Consider the following 13,608-nt stretch of genomic DNA (forward strand, 5'->3'; position numbering starts at 1 on the left):
CACCATCACCACCAGCACTGCCACTACCAGCACCGCCACCACTGCTAGCACTGCTACCACCACCACCAGCACTGCCACTACCAGCACTGCCGCCACCACCAGCACTGCCACTACCAGCACTGCCGCCACCACCACCACTACCAGCACTGCCACCACCACTACCAGCACTGCCACCATCACCACCACCACCACAAACGACCACTGCCACCACCACCAGGACTGCCACTACCAGCACTGCCGCCGCCACCACCACCACCACCAGGACTGCCACTACCAGCACTGCCGCCACCATCACCACCATTACGGCCAGCACTGCCGCCGCCGCCACCACCACCAGCACTGCCGCCGCCACCACCACTACCACCAGCACTGCCACTACCAGCACTGTCATCACCACTGCCAGCACTGCCACCACCACCACCAGCACTGCCGCCGCCACCACCACTACCACCAACACTGCCACTACCAGCACTGTCATCACCACTGCCAGCACTGCCACCACCACCACCAGCACTGCCGCCGCCACCACCACTACCACCAGCACTCCCACTACCAGCACTGCTGCTGCCACCACCAGCACGTCCACTACCAGCACTGCCGCCACCACCACCACCACCACCAGCTCTGCCACTACCAGCACTGCCGCCGCCGCCGCCACCACCACCACTGCCAGCACTGCCACCATCACCACCACCAGCGCTGCCGCCACCACCACCAGCACTGCCACTACCAGCACTGCCACCACCACAGTTGCCACCACAACCACTGCCATCACTGCCGCCACCACCACTGCCAGAACTGCCGCCGCCACCACCACCACTGCCAGCACTGCCGCCACCACCACCAGCTCTGCCACTACCAGCACTGCCGCCGCCGCCACCACCACCACTGCCAGCACTGCCACCATCACCACCACCAACGCTGCCACCATCACCACCACCAGCGCCGCCGCCACCACCACCAGCACTGTCACTACCAGCACTGCCACCACCACAGTTGCCACCACCACCACTGCCAGCACTGCCGCCACCACCACCACTGCCAGCACTGCCGCCACCACCACCACTGCCAGCACTGCCGCCACCACCACCACCAGCACTGCCGCTACCAATACCGCCACCACCACAACTACTGTCAGTGGTTACTTAGACACTTCACCTGTAGCGAGAGTTCGTAATGTACACAGATATAAGTATGACACAGCTTTATGAAGCAAATAAGCATCCTAAGATAGCGAGTAGTTGGGAGCTCTGGGAGGAGAAAATCAGGTGAGAGGGAGAGTGAGAGAGATAGAGATAGAAAGAGAGATAGAGAGAGAGGGGGGTTAGGAAGAGGGAGGTAGAATGGAGCATGGATCTTGGCATCAGGCTGAGTAGTTTGGTATGTTGATCCTGGACTGTACTCACCTAATTGTACTCACCAAATTGTGGTTGCAGGGGTCGAGACTCAGCTCCTGGCCCCGCCTCTTCACTGATCGTTACTATGTCCTCTCTCTGCTTCCTGAGCTGTATCATACCTCTTCTTAAAACTATGTATGGTTATTGCCTCCACTACTTCACTTGCTAGGCTATTCCACTTCCTGACTACTCTATGACTGAAGAAATACTTCCTAACGTCCCTGTGACTCGTCTGAGTCTTCAGCTTCCAGTTGTGACCCCTTGTCCCTGTGTCCCCTCTCTGGAACTTCCTATCTCTGTCCACCTTGTCTATTCCCCGCAGTATCTTGTATGTCGTTATCATGTCTCCCCTGACCCTTCTGTCCTCCAGTGTCGTCAGTCCGATTTCCCTCAACCTTTCCCCTGAGCTCTGGGACTAGCCTTGTTGCAAACCTTTGTACTTTCTCTAACTTCTTGACGTGCTTGACCAGGTGTGGGTTCCAGACTGGTGCTGCATACTCCAGTATGGGCCTAACATACACAGTGTACAGTGTCTTGAACGATTCCTTATTAAGGTATCGGAACGCCATTCTCAGGTTTGCCAGGCGCCCGTATGCTGCAGCAGTTATTTGGTTGATGTGTGCCTCCGGTGATGTGCTCGGTGTTATGGTCACCCCAAGGTCTTTCTTCCTAAGTGAGGTCTGTAGTCTTTGTCCACCTAGCCTATACTCTGTCTGCGGTCTTTGCCCCTCCCCAATCTTCATGACTTTGCATTTGGCTGGATTGAATTCGAGAAGCCAGTTGCTGGACCACATGTCCAGCCTGTCCAGGTCTCTTTGCAGTCCTGCCTCATCCTCATCGGATTTAATTCTTCTCATCAACTTCACATCATCTGCGAACAGGGACACTTAAGAGTCTATTCCTTCCATCATGTCGTTCACATATATCAAAAATAGCACTGTTCCTAGAACTGACCCCTGTGGGACCCCGCTCGTCACAGGCGCCCACTGTGATACCTCTTCACGTACCATGACTCGTTGCTGCCTCCCTGTCAGGTATTCCCTGATCCATTGCAGTGCCCTCCCTGTTACATGTGCCTGATCCTCCAGCTTCTGCACTAATCTCTTGTGGGGAACTGTGTCAAAAGCCTTCCTGCAGTCTAGGAAAACGCAATCTACCCACCCCTCTCTCTCGTGTCTTACTTCTGTTACCTTGTCATAAAACTCCAGGAGGTTTGTGATACACGATTTGCCTTCCATGAACCCATGCTGGTTTTCATTTATAATCTTGTTCCTTTCCAGGTGTTCGACCACTCTCCTCCTGATAATCTTCTCCATGACTTTGCACACAATACATGTCAGAGACACAGGTCTGTAGTTTAGCGCCTCGTTTCTGTTTCCTTTCTTAAATATGGGGACTACATTAGCTGTCTTCCATTTCTCAGGTAGCTGCCCAGTTTCAAGGGATGTGTTGAAGATTGTGGTTAGAGGCACGCACAGCATCTCTGCTCCTTCTCTAAGGACCCATGGGGAGATGTTGTCCGGTCCAATCGCCTTTGAGGTGTCAAGGTCACTTAGGAGCTTCTTCACCTCTTCCCCAGTTGTTCGTATGTCATCCAACACTTGTTGGTATATTCCCTCTTGATGTTCCCTTCTGTGCTGTCTTCCCACAGCCCTTCCTGTCTCTACTGTAAAAACTTCCTTAAATCTCCTGTTCAGCTCCTCACATACCTCCTGATCATTTCTTGAGAGTTCTCCACCTTCTGTCCTTAATCTGATCACCTGGTCTTTGACTGTTGTCTTCCTCCTGATGTGGCTATACAAGAGTTTCGGGTCAGTCTTGATTCTCGATGCTATGTCATTTTCATACTGTCGCTGGGCCTCCCTCCTTACCTGTGCATACTCATTCCTGGCTCTGCGACTGATCTCCCTATTTTCGTGTGTTCTCTGCCTTCTGTACTTTTTCTATTCTCTATTGCACTTTGTTTTTGCCTCCTTACACCGTCGGGTAAACCAGGGGCTCGTTCTGGTCTTCCCGTTGTTACTGTTGCCCTTGGGAATAAACCTTTCCACTGCCTCCTTGTATTTTGTTGTTACATATTCCATCATTTCATTTACTGGCTTTCCTGCCAGTTCTCTGTCCCACTGGACCTCCCGCAGGAAGTTCTTCAACCCTATGTAGTCCCCTCTTTTATAGTCAGGCTTTTCCCATTCAACTCCTGTTATTCTCTCCACTTGCAGCTCTACTATGTATTCAAAGCACAGAACCACGTGGTCGCTAGCTCCTAGGGGACTCTCATACTTGATGTCCTCAATCTCTGAGCTGCCCAGGGTGAACACAAGGTCCAATCTTGCTGGTTCATCCTCCCCTCTTACTCTGGTAGTGTCCTTAACATGTTGGTGCATGAGGTTTTCCAGCACCACGTCCAACATCCTGGCTCTCCATGTTTCGGGACTCCCATGTGGCTCCAGGTTTTCCCAGTCAATCTCCCTGTGGTTGAAATCCCCCATAACCAGCAACTTTGCTCTGCTGGAGTGAGCTCTTCTTGCCACCTCAGCAAGTGTGTCCACCATTGCTCTGTTGCTCTCCTCATATTCCTCTCTTGGCCTCCTGCAGTTCTGTGGTGGATTATACATCACTGCAATGACCACTTTGTGTTCCCCAGACTGAAGTGTACCTACTATGTAGTCTCTTTCTCCCGTCTCATCTATGCCTTCCATTTTCTCGAATTTCCATCTGTTTTTTTACGAGCAGAGCAACCCCACCTCCCCCTCTGCCCCTTCTATCTTTCTTCATGATCTGGTATCCTGGTGGGAAGATTGCATCTGTTATTGTCTCCGTGAGTTTTGTTTCTGTAACTGCTATGATGTCTGGGGACTTCTCATTCTTTCTTGCCATTCCTCATGTTTATTCGTTAATCCATCTGCATTTGTGTACCAAACCTTCAACTTCTGTTCTGATACTGTAACTGTGGTGCGGGGGGTGGGAACAGAGGGATCGGTGTGATGGTTGGTTTGGATTGTTCAGTTGCCTTGGGGGTGTCGTGGCTGGAGTCCTTCTGCAGGTGTTTCTGGGGGGTGTGCTTTTCCTTTCATTTGATCCTGGGTTATTCTGCTCTCCTTTTTCATTTCCTCCCATTTCTCCTTTCGTTTTTGAACTCTCTCTCTTTCATCGTCTTCCTTTCGTCCTGTGTTCTGTCTCGATCGAGGTACACACTCCGGAACTCCTGCTTGCCTCTCAGCCGTGCTTTCTCCTGCAGGATCATGGTTCGGGTTGATTCTGCCTTGAAAATTACTTTGAGAGGCCGATTCCTTTTCTTTGTGAACCACCCGATTCTCCGAAAATTTGCCACCTGGGTCATGTCCCCCTCGCCTATCACCTATCTTCAATTGCTTTTTTCTCCTCCTGCTTTCTTTCATCATAAGTTTCCCCTTTAGCTTCGTCTAGCCCATAGACAAACAGGGATCTCTCCCTTTCCACCTCCCACTGTAACTCCCATTGCATCCTCTGATATGTTTTAGTTCCTTCCCGTGGAGTGTTCCTTCCTTCAGTCCCTTCCCTAGTTATGGCCCCTATGCTTCTTGGTTTGTCCTTTCTGCTCACCTGTTCCTGGCCCCCACAGGTATCTGGTATGGTCTCTGCACATGTCCTAGTTCCTTCAATGTCTTCCAACCTCTCATTCTGTCCTAGTGTGCTCCCTGTCTTCGTTTTGGCCCCATGTGGGTTTGACAGGACCTCTGCATACAGTTTAGTTTCCATGCTCCCTTCAGACCTGTTGTCTGTGTCTGATGTAGCCATTGCCGATGCTACTTCTGTAATATCTTTGTCTCTGTGCTGTTTCAGATATCTCAGCTCCTCTTCTAATCTCTCTATCTTGATTTCTGCTGCTGTGGCCTGTTGCTTCCACCTTCTGCATTCTGCTGCTAACCTCTCTTCCATCTTCCTTTCCAGCTCATCTAGTCTCCTTCCCCAGTCTTCCTCCCTTTTTTTGAGCTCTGCCTTCCATTCCTCCCTGTGTGTGTGTGTGTGTGTGTGTGTGTGTGTGTGTGTGTGTGTGTGTGTGTGTGTGTGTGTGTGTGTGTGTGTTTGTGTGTGTGTGATGGGTTTTCCTAATGTGTACATTCCTGTCTGGTGTTCAAATTTTTTACAGTACGGTGTATAGTACATGCAGCAGAGCATCTTCGTTTTGCCCTGTCGGCTTCACGATAATTCACTTGGGTTTTCCCCTCTCCTTGAGATGGTACTGCAGATTATGATGAACCTGATTGACGAAATCGTAGTGACACGATTGCAAAGAAACCATACCATGGGTGGGACTTGGAGTTTTACGACTCTCAACCCTGAGTTCAATCCCCACCCGTGGTATGTTTTGTTTTATGATGAATCTTGGGCGTTCTTGTTGTCGTCCATTCTGGAGATACACTTTGCTCTCCTGAAGGCGAGTCTCAGGCTGCCTCACCAGCATAGAATTTGTTACATCCCCCCAAATGGTGGTATAAATTCCCGCTGTGTATGTGAGTTTGTTATACCGATTGAAGTTTTGTAAGCATTAAAATGAGAAATGCTATGTTCATGTTGTGTCTACTCTGGGAGTTGGAGGTGATCGTAACTACAGTAAGAGGCGATTAAAATGCCGGGAGCAAGGAGCTAGTAACCCCTTCTCCTGTAGTGATTACTAAGTGTAAAATGAAAAGCTTTGTTTTTTTTTTCTTTTTAAGTCATCCTGCCTCGGTGGGAGACAGCCAGTGTGTTAAATAACTACGGTAAATCAAGTGTGGAGAACCAGCCGTCAATGTCTCGTTATAGCTCTAGGAGTGTTGTGTAATGTTTATGTAAACAGATTTCAGTGTACGAGAGAGAGAGAGAGAGAGAGAGAGAGAGAGAGAGAGAGAGAGAGAGAGAGAGAGAGAGAGAGAGAGAGAGAGAGATAGAGTGAGAGAGAGAGAAATTCAGTGTAGTTTTGATCTTCATGTACAAATTAGTTACTGTAAATCCTGAGAGCACGAAGAAAGAAATCTGTTCCAATAGGCCTGCTGCAGTGCTCCTCTACCCTCTCAAGTATTTAACAATCCTTGTCCCTCACCTAATCAGGTTGACTGGGACCATTATTATGAAGTTTATGTTTTGAGATCATAGTGTGAGTAATAACATATTAAATCATCCTTGTTAACTGCGTTTCCTAGACCTTGTGCTTCAGGACCACACCATCCTTTAAGAAAAATATGAAGGAAAGGAAAGAACATAAGAAAGAAGCAGCACTGCAGAAGGCCTACTGGCCCATGCTATGTAAATCCTTACCAAAACCAACCATTCCCACCCACCTATTTGTCCAACATTTTCCCAAAGCTACCTAATCAAATCCAGCCTTTCTCACTCGTATATCTGACTAATCTCTTTTTCTCTGGGGTGAACTGCATGGAAAGCTCACTTTTGCTAAGTTAATTTTCGTATTCGAAGAGGTCAAAGTATCTTGGTACTATGACTGAGATATCTTTGTATCTTAATTAAACAGGGTATTGTGTCCTTGAAGTGGCCACTCTCCATGTGCTCCAGATAAATGTTAGCCGACACAACCCTGAGAGGTAAACCCATAGTCATGCCGAACTTCTGCATGTAGAGGCTGTTACCAGAGGAGAATAGGTTGAGCCTAATAAGTAGTATACCGAGTTAGTCTTTTAGAGGAAGAGGACGATTCAAGTTTGAAGTGATGGAGTTACAGAGCTAGAATACGATCTAGCTGATGGGGACCTAGAGAAAAAGGGAGATTACGTCTAAGCTGACTTTTTTTTTTTGTTATTTCCATACTGTTTAGTTGGGACACAAGATCGCTGAACGTTATATACGAGGTTTGTTGGCAGTCCAACTTTTTTTTTGACAAATATTTTACCAGAATATTTGCAAACTCCTATAAATAATGGAGCATAGACTTAGGTTGTTTTTTTTCTGTGGGGGCTAACAACGTCTGTGTGATCCATCATAACATGGATCCCTGCCTCATACACTTAGGAAAACACAACTTATAAATCATGAATACGTCAAGGCAAAACGATTGCTTTTTGAAATAGCAACACTCCACCTTACTGAAGCAACGGAACAGTGAGTCATTTGTGCAGCATTAGGGAATCTCTATTGATGAAACGTTTCGCCAGCCAGTTGCGGCTTTAGTCTAATACAGAGAAGAACGGTGGAAGATGAAGAGGAGTTTCAGGTAATCAGTCCCTTAGCCTGGAGTCGATATGTTCAGTCCATCAGTCTTGAAGGACTGAACACAAACCTCTAAACTCAAACTTCTCCTAATCTTCCATCGTCCTTCTCTGTACTGGACTGAAGAAGTCACTGGCTAGCGAAACATTTCCACAGTAAACGTTCCTACATGTTGCACAAGTGTCTCGTTCTTCAACATGGCGGTTTTCTAAGCCATTCACATCACAACAAAAGAATAAAACGGAAAGTACACATTCAGAAAACCTACCACAAACGTTGGCAAAGATCAACACACAAACACAAGACTCCTCAACTCGAGGCCTAGATCCACACCTCACTTTCCTGGCATCACCAGATTTTCTCATCCATTCAGCTCTCCGCTCCCTGATGTGACCTCAAGTTGTGTGTATGTTTTTATACCTCGTTGCCTTGACATCTCTGTGCTTGTACATGAATGGTATACAATAACGACAAGATGAATTAGACACATGTGCAACATCTGGGTATCTTTATTTGTAGGCGTTTCGCCATCCACTGGCTTTTTTCAACACAAATTCATGTCAATGGGACGACTGGAGCTGGTGATGAGCATCGATCTTAGTCTTGAAGAATCTGAAGGATAGGCATGAAGATTGGCGCCTGACAAAACCCCTCTCACACTGGGCGAAACGTCGTTTGTTAAAGATTTTTCCTTCCGAAAGTGTTCTATATTATTAATTGTCGGCGTACACCACTGCCTCATCCCTGTTACCACCAAAACCACTATCCCCACCACCCATCCCCTACCATCCCAGCTTCCCACCACCTCCTAACACCACTTCCAACCATCACATCTCCAACTGCCTCAGCAGCACATCAATACTGTCCTCCATGTATGTCAAAGGCATGTAATTACAGTAAACCAATCAACGATGGATCAGTAATACGGCCACTGCAGTGACCAGTGGGTGTGGTAGCAATCTATCGCTTCTCCTCATCGCCATTTACAAGTCTATCGCAGAAAGCTAGCTTCATATCCATCTTTCTCTTCCTGTCAAAAGATGCTCTACCTTTTTGAGATGTAAATTCTTAGAAGCTATTTCTGTTCCCAACTTTCAAAGCTGTGCCATCGTTGCAGAGAAATTTGAAATTCCCGAATCTTTGAAAAGTTCCATCAGAGCTGCATGGCTCGTACGGGTTTTGCGTTTTTTAATATAATAATGATAATCGAAAGTCGTGGGATTTGACCGTAGAGTTTCTTTGTGCATTTCGGAGGGAAAATGCGATAGATGGAAGAACAATAAACAGTAACAGATATGCGATATAGAGAACTTGTTCCCGTCATGGCAGTCTGGTTGACCAGCTGTGATGTGATATCCCCCCACCTGCTGATATTTTCCCGCAGCTAGTATTTAGAACAGCTGGTATTCTCTTGACAACTATTCTCCACAGCTAGCATCCCCCACAGCGGATTTGTCTTCCATGGATATATACAAAGCGGATATGTCTGTAGCTAGTATCCCCACACCTGTTATCCTCAGTTTCTCCCTCGTGGCTTGGCTGGCAGAGCACGCTACTTTGATACCAAGGGTCCTAGGTTCGATCCCTGGCACGTTAGGAATGTTTCTGTACGCCCGCTGCTCTGTTCGAATAGCAGTAAGTAGGTACCTGGGTGCTAGTCGACTCTTGTGGGTGACATCTGAGGGTAGTAGTATATCTTACTCAGGGCTGGGGCTTTCAAATGACCTGAGGAAGGATAGCTCTTAGACTGCAAATCTGATCTGATTAAGAAAAATCTGATATCCTTACAATAGGAATCTCTGCAATAGTCATTCCTCTTTTCATAGTTCATTTCCCAGTTATCTGAGTTGCCTAAAACCTAAAGAGTGGGGATGTTTCCTCATTCTGCAAAATTCTCTTTTTGAAAAACAAACCATGCATTATTGTCTATTAGAGAACGGAGTATCAAGCCTAAATTACTCTTCGTGCGTTAACCGACTCAGGTGGGTTTAGCGCAGAAGGTGACTAGATGACTGCAGTAAGAGGAAGTGCTACTGGAGGTGTCTGTGGTTTCACAACATTTCAAGGGTTGTCTTGAAGAAATTGGAGCACTCCTCACCTTCCTTGGATCAATCCTGATTGCCTCCCATTTCCCAAATACAGTTGTTTTAGCTCTTTCCCAATGAATATAGCAACAGTAGCTATAATTATTACTAATATTACTACTACTACTACTGATATATTATTATTACTATTACATTATTATTTATTATTATCATTATTATTATGATTTTCAACTGAAGCTTCCACGACATCAGTTTGGTCTCATCCACATCCATTAATAACTGGATGGTGTTTGCACAGTTTGTGCTCTCAGTCTAAACGGAAGGTTTTGCTCATCTTTGCTCAATAAATTATTTGGAAGGGATCACGATGCATGAGCACCATCGCTAACTACTAGGGCAGGTAATGGTTTCCAGGAGGAAAAGAATAGTACTGTGGGTCTTATTGAAGAGGGTAATGTTGCATGATGTATTTGTGAGCCCTACCGTGCGATGTCAATTACTTTTACTTGTTATTTTACTTTTACCCGTTGAGGTGTCATCATGCTTTCATGCCGGCAGTGGCCGAGGCAGTGGAAAATGGGGAGAGAGTCTTCTGCTTTTCTATCACCCGTACACCTAGACGATGCTCGATAGTCCTTTTCTAGATAGACGCAAATAGTTCTTCTCGGCAGATAGCGTCGCGTTCGACTTCCAAGTCCCCTGCTGTTTTTTCCACTTTTCTGGTTCTCCTGTTAGTTACCGAATGTTGTAACCTGACGTGTCTTCCAACCAGAGCTGACCTCTGATGTGTGTTTGGTTTTCAAAGTTAAACACAGTGGATGTGGGAACTCAGACGGTATTCTTGTACCAGCTTGAACATTAGCTGAGCTGCAGACAGGGGTTCATGTGGTTACTATTCTCTGTGGAGTGGAGTAGGTACTATCTTCCTTTCCTGATAAAATTAGCGTGTTTTTATCACTGTGGTGGAGTATTAAGTATTTTGACTGTTCTGTGGATGGTGGCGTGTGCCTGTACGTCAGAGGCGTCAAGAGGATGTCTACATATGTAAAACCCCCTCACGATAGAACATGACTTCCATGGAAGCCAAGAGCCTGCTTGCAATATGCCTGTCACTATATAAATTTTATCAGTATTGAGCGCCAGTTGGAGGCGGAGTGTGGGAAGATAGTATAGACTTGCATCCACAAGATCTCTAAAGGCAATCTGGTGGTGAAGATTGCTTGTTCAACATAACTAACGTTATCTGTCGGAGAATTCTGTTAAGGCATTAGGCATTACTAGATCCAGAGAATGGCGGGTTTGCAATTAGCAGGCGGAGAATCGACTCTTCACTGCTTGTGCTGATTGAATCACACGGATTAAGAGCTTAATATCTATATAATTATTAATTAATTAATAACAATAATAATAGTCACTATGAAGTATCGCACTGGTTTCAGGAACACGAAAATTTGAAAATTTGACCGGTAAATAAGGATGTGGTATGTACAGCATGTAAATTGAGAGTGAATGGTCTTCAAGTGAATACCAATTTACTGGATTTCACTCTCGACCAACCAGACCTGCTTCAAAGATGAGGGAGGGGGGGGGGAGCCACTGGGCGAGTGCTTGGAGGAGTCCTGAAGACCTCCAAAAACTTCATTAGCCCTCAAGATCTCCCAAATAAAAATAGTAATAATAACAATTTGGAAACGAATCTTCTAACCCTTTTCCAGCCAAATAGACTTACACCTCGGCCACCCTTTTCCCTTCACTGGAATTTCTGGCGCCGCTTATGTCTGTTTCTGCACAAAGATCTTAGGTGAATGTATCTAAACGTGAATCCATGTTATCTTCTTGGTGCATTGTTCCAAATACCTGAAGTTTGGTCACCGGAAGATCAAGTGCAAGGTTCAACGCGTCGCCAGTGCAATGTTTGGCACCGAGTTTGCCTCAGCGCACTGCTGTACAAGAGTGACTTAGTGCCACAACTATGGGCCAGTATAAGGCTCCGTAGTTTGTGTATGTGTGCTTTTACACAAGGTATACGTTAGAAAAAATTTGCAGAGACCAGTAGGATGTGATACTGCATAAATCGTGGCTGGTCTTCAGTGATTTTGCTGGCCACTGGATCACACCTGCTGTGAAGTCCTCTTCCTTCCTGGTGAGATCAAGAGCTCGTCGAGTCGCCATTCTTTCAGGAACTCCGGCAGCTACCCAGACGGGCATCCACTGTTTACACTTGCTCCAGCAGAGGCAACACGTAAGATGTCCTATTACGAGTCAGGAAGCTTTCTCTCGGGAAACTTTGGTCCGATGCCCATTCACAGAAGTTCCATTCTCGTGCCTCTGGAGACCGTGCTTTCAAATGAAACGGAAACCTTTCCCTGTATGCTCTGACACACTCCAACCAGCTTGGTGCTTTGGATAAAGATTCTGAGGGCTCATGCCGGATGAGTCGGTAAAGTTAACGTTGACTATATTCCTCGGTAGCAATTCACTGAACTTGGTCCTGGCGGAGGCCGCCTGAAACTATCGTTGATTTAATGCTCTGGAATTGTCAGGGCGTTCAGTTTGACATTGTAGACTTAAAAATCCTCATAAGGAACTGCGTCATTACTGCTCTGTTTGCTAGAGACAAACTATGGGCACAAATTCTGTTCCTGATTCACGTACAATATGCATTTTAAGGTTATCATCGCCTCCTGGGGTGATTTCCTAAGGTCATGGGAGGTTGGATATCCTGGTTCAAGTTGTCTTTTGCGATCGCCCACTGTGACAGTTGCTATACGGACACTATTGTATTGAGAATTTGAAGCCATTCGGACTAGGCATTCTCAAATTATCAAACGGAAACCTCCATAAATGTGACAAATGACCACCTACTTAGCGAACCTTCCTTTTAGTAAAATACACTAGCGTTAAAAGAGTCATGCTGATCAGAAGAGGAATTTTCATGTTATAGCACGGAAACTTTGGAATAAAAAAATATAACTGAAGAATTATTTTCTAAATGACTTGACTCATTTCAAGAGAAATTTACTTATTTCTCCTGACAAACAAAATATAACCACCAATGCATTTCGGTTTTGTGCGATTATGGGTCTAAACCAGCTTCCTAGGAGTGACTGAAACTTTACACTGGTCTATTCTAAACCAGCTTCCTGGGAGTAACTGAAGGTTGACACTAGTCTAGCCTAAACCAGCTTCCTGGGAGTGACTGAAGGTTGACACTAGTCTAGCCTAAACCAGCTTCCTGGGAGTGACTGAAGGTTGACACTAGTCTAGCCTAAACCAGCTTCCTGGGAGTGACTGAAGGTTGACACTAGTCTAGCCTAAACCAGCTTCCTCCGTGAATCTGTCATCATTTTCCCGAAATTGGCAAAGTTTGGACATCTTATGATTACATTTAAAACTTGGAGCAGATTCATCCTCACCAGCTCTAGCATCGTTCACTTTCCCTTTCCAGTGTAATTTTACGCACTGGTGAAACCACCTAGGTAGCGTGTCTTGGTGGACGGAGGATCAAGCCTTCGCAAATCGTTGTGCTGAATGACACAGACCGATTTAGAGCTACACAAAGAGTAACTCAAAGCTACAATTCGCCAGCATACTTAATGCAAAATTTACAGTATTTTCCGGGATTTAAGACGTACTTTTTCCCCTACAAATTGGCCTGCGCCTTATATGCTCAAGATAAGGGTCAAGAGTAGTCTTTGCGTTACGCTTTAGCAGTTGTTTACTAATATTATGTTACAACTGTTTGGAAATATGCAACGTCTCATATGGTCGTGCGCCTTATATGCCGGAAAATACATCACTTTATTGACTGAAGTGTAAATTAAAGTAAGCTCTTGGAATATTTAATCCAAAAACACATCAATGTATGTGAATAAGATATACGGGTAGCTCTACTGCGGAGATGTCTCTCCAGTCAGTGGCTTTATTCAACGATGGAAGACGCAAAGAGGTGATCAGTCTCGATGGATGTTCAGTACTGATCC

General features: G+C 46.1%; 1 protein-coding gene across 2 annotated transcripts in view; it reads left to right on the forward strand.

The window, feature by feature from the left end:
• The window catches only part of LOC138854763 (uncharacterized), a 593,204-nt gene that overhangs the window by 274,791 nt on the left and 304,805 nt on the right, over positions 1-13,608 (forward strand). The gene's annotated exons all lie outside the window — the stretch shown is intronic.

This window comes from Cherax quadricarinatus, chromosome 68, assembly GCF_038502225.1.
Source record: "Cherax quadricarinatus isolate ZL_2023a chromosome 68, ASM3850222v1, whole genome shotgun sequence".
NCBI classification, from domain to species: domain Eukaryota; kingdom Metazoa; phylum Arthropoda; class Malacostraca; order Decapoda; family Parastacidae; genus Cherax; species Cherax quadricarinatus.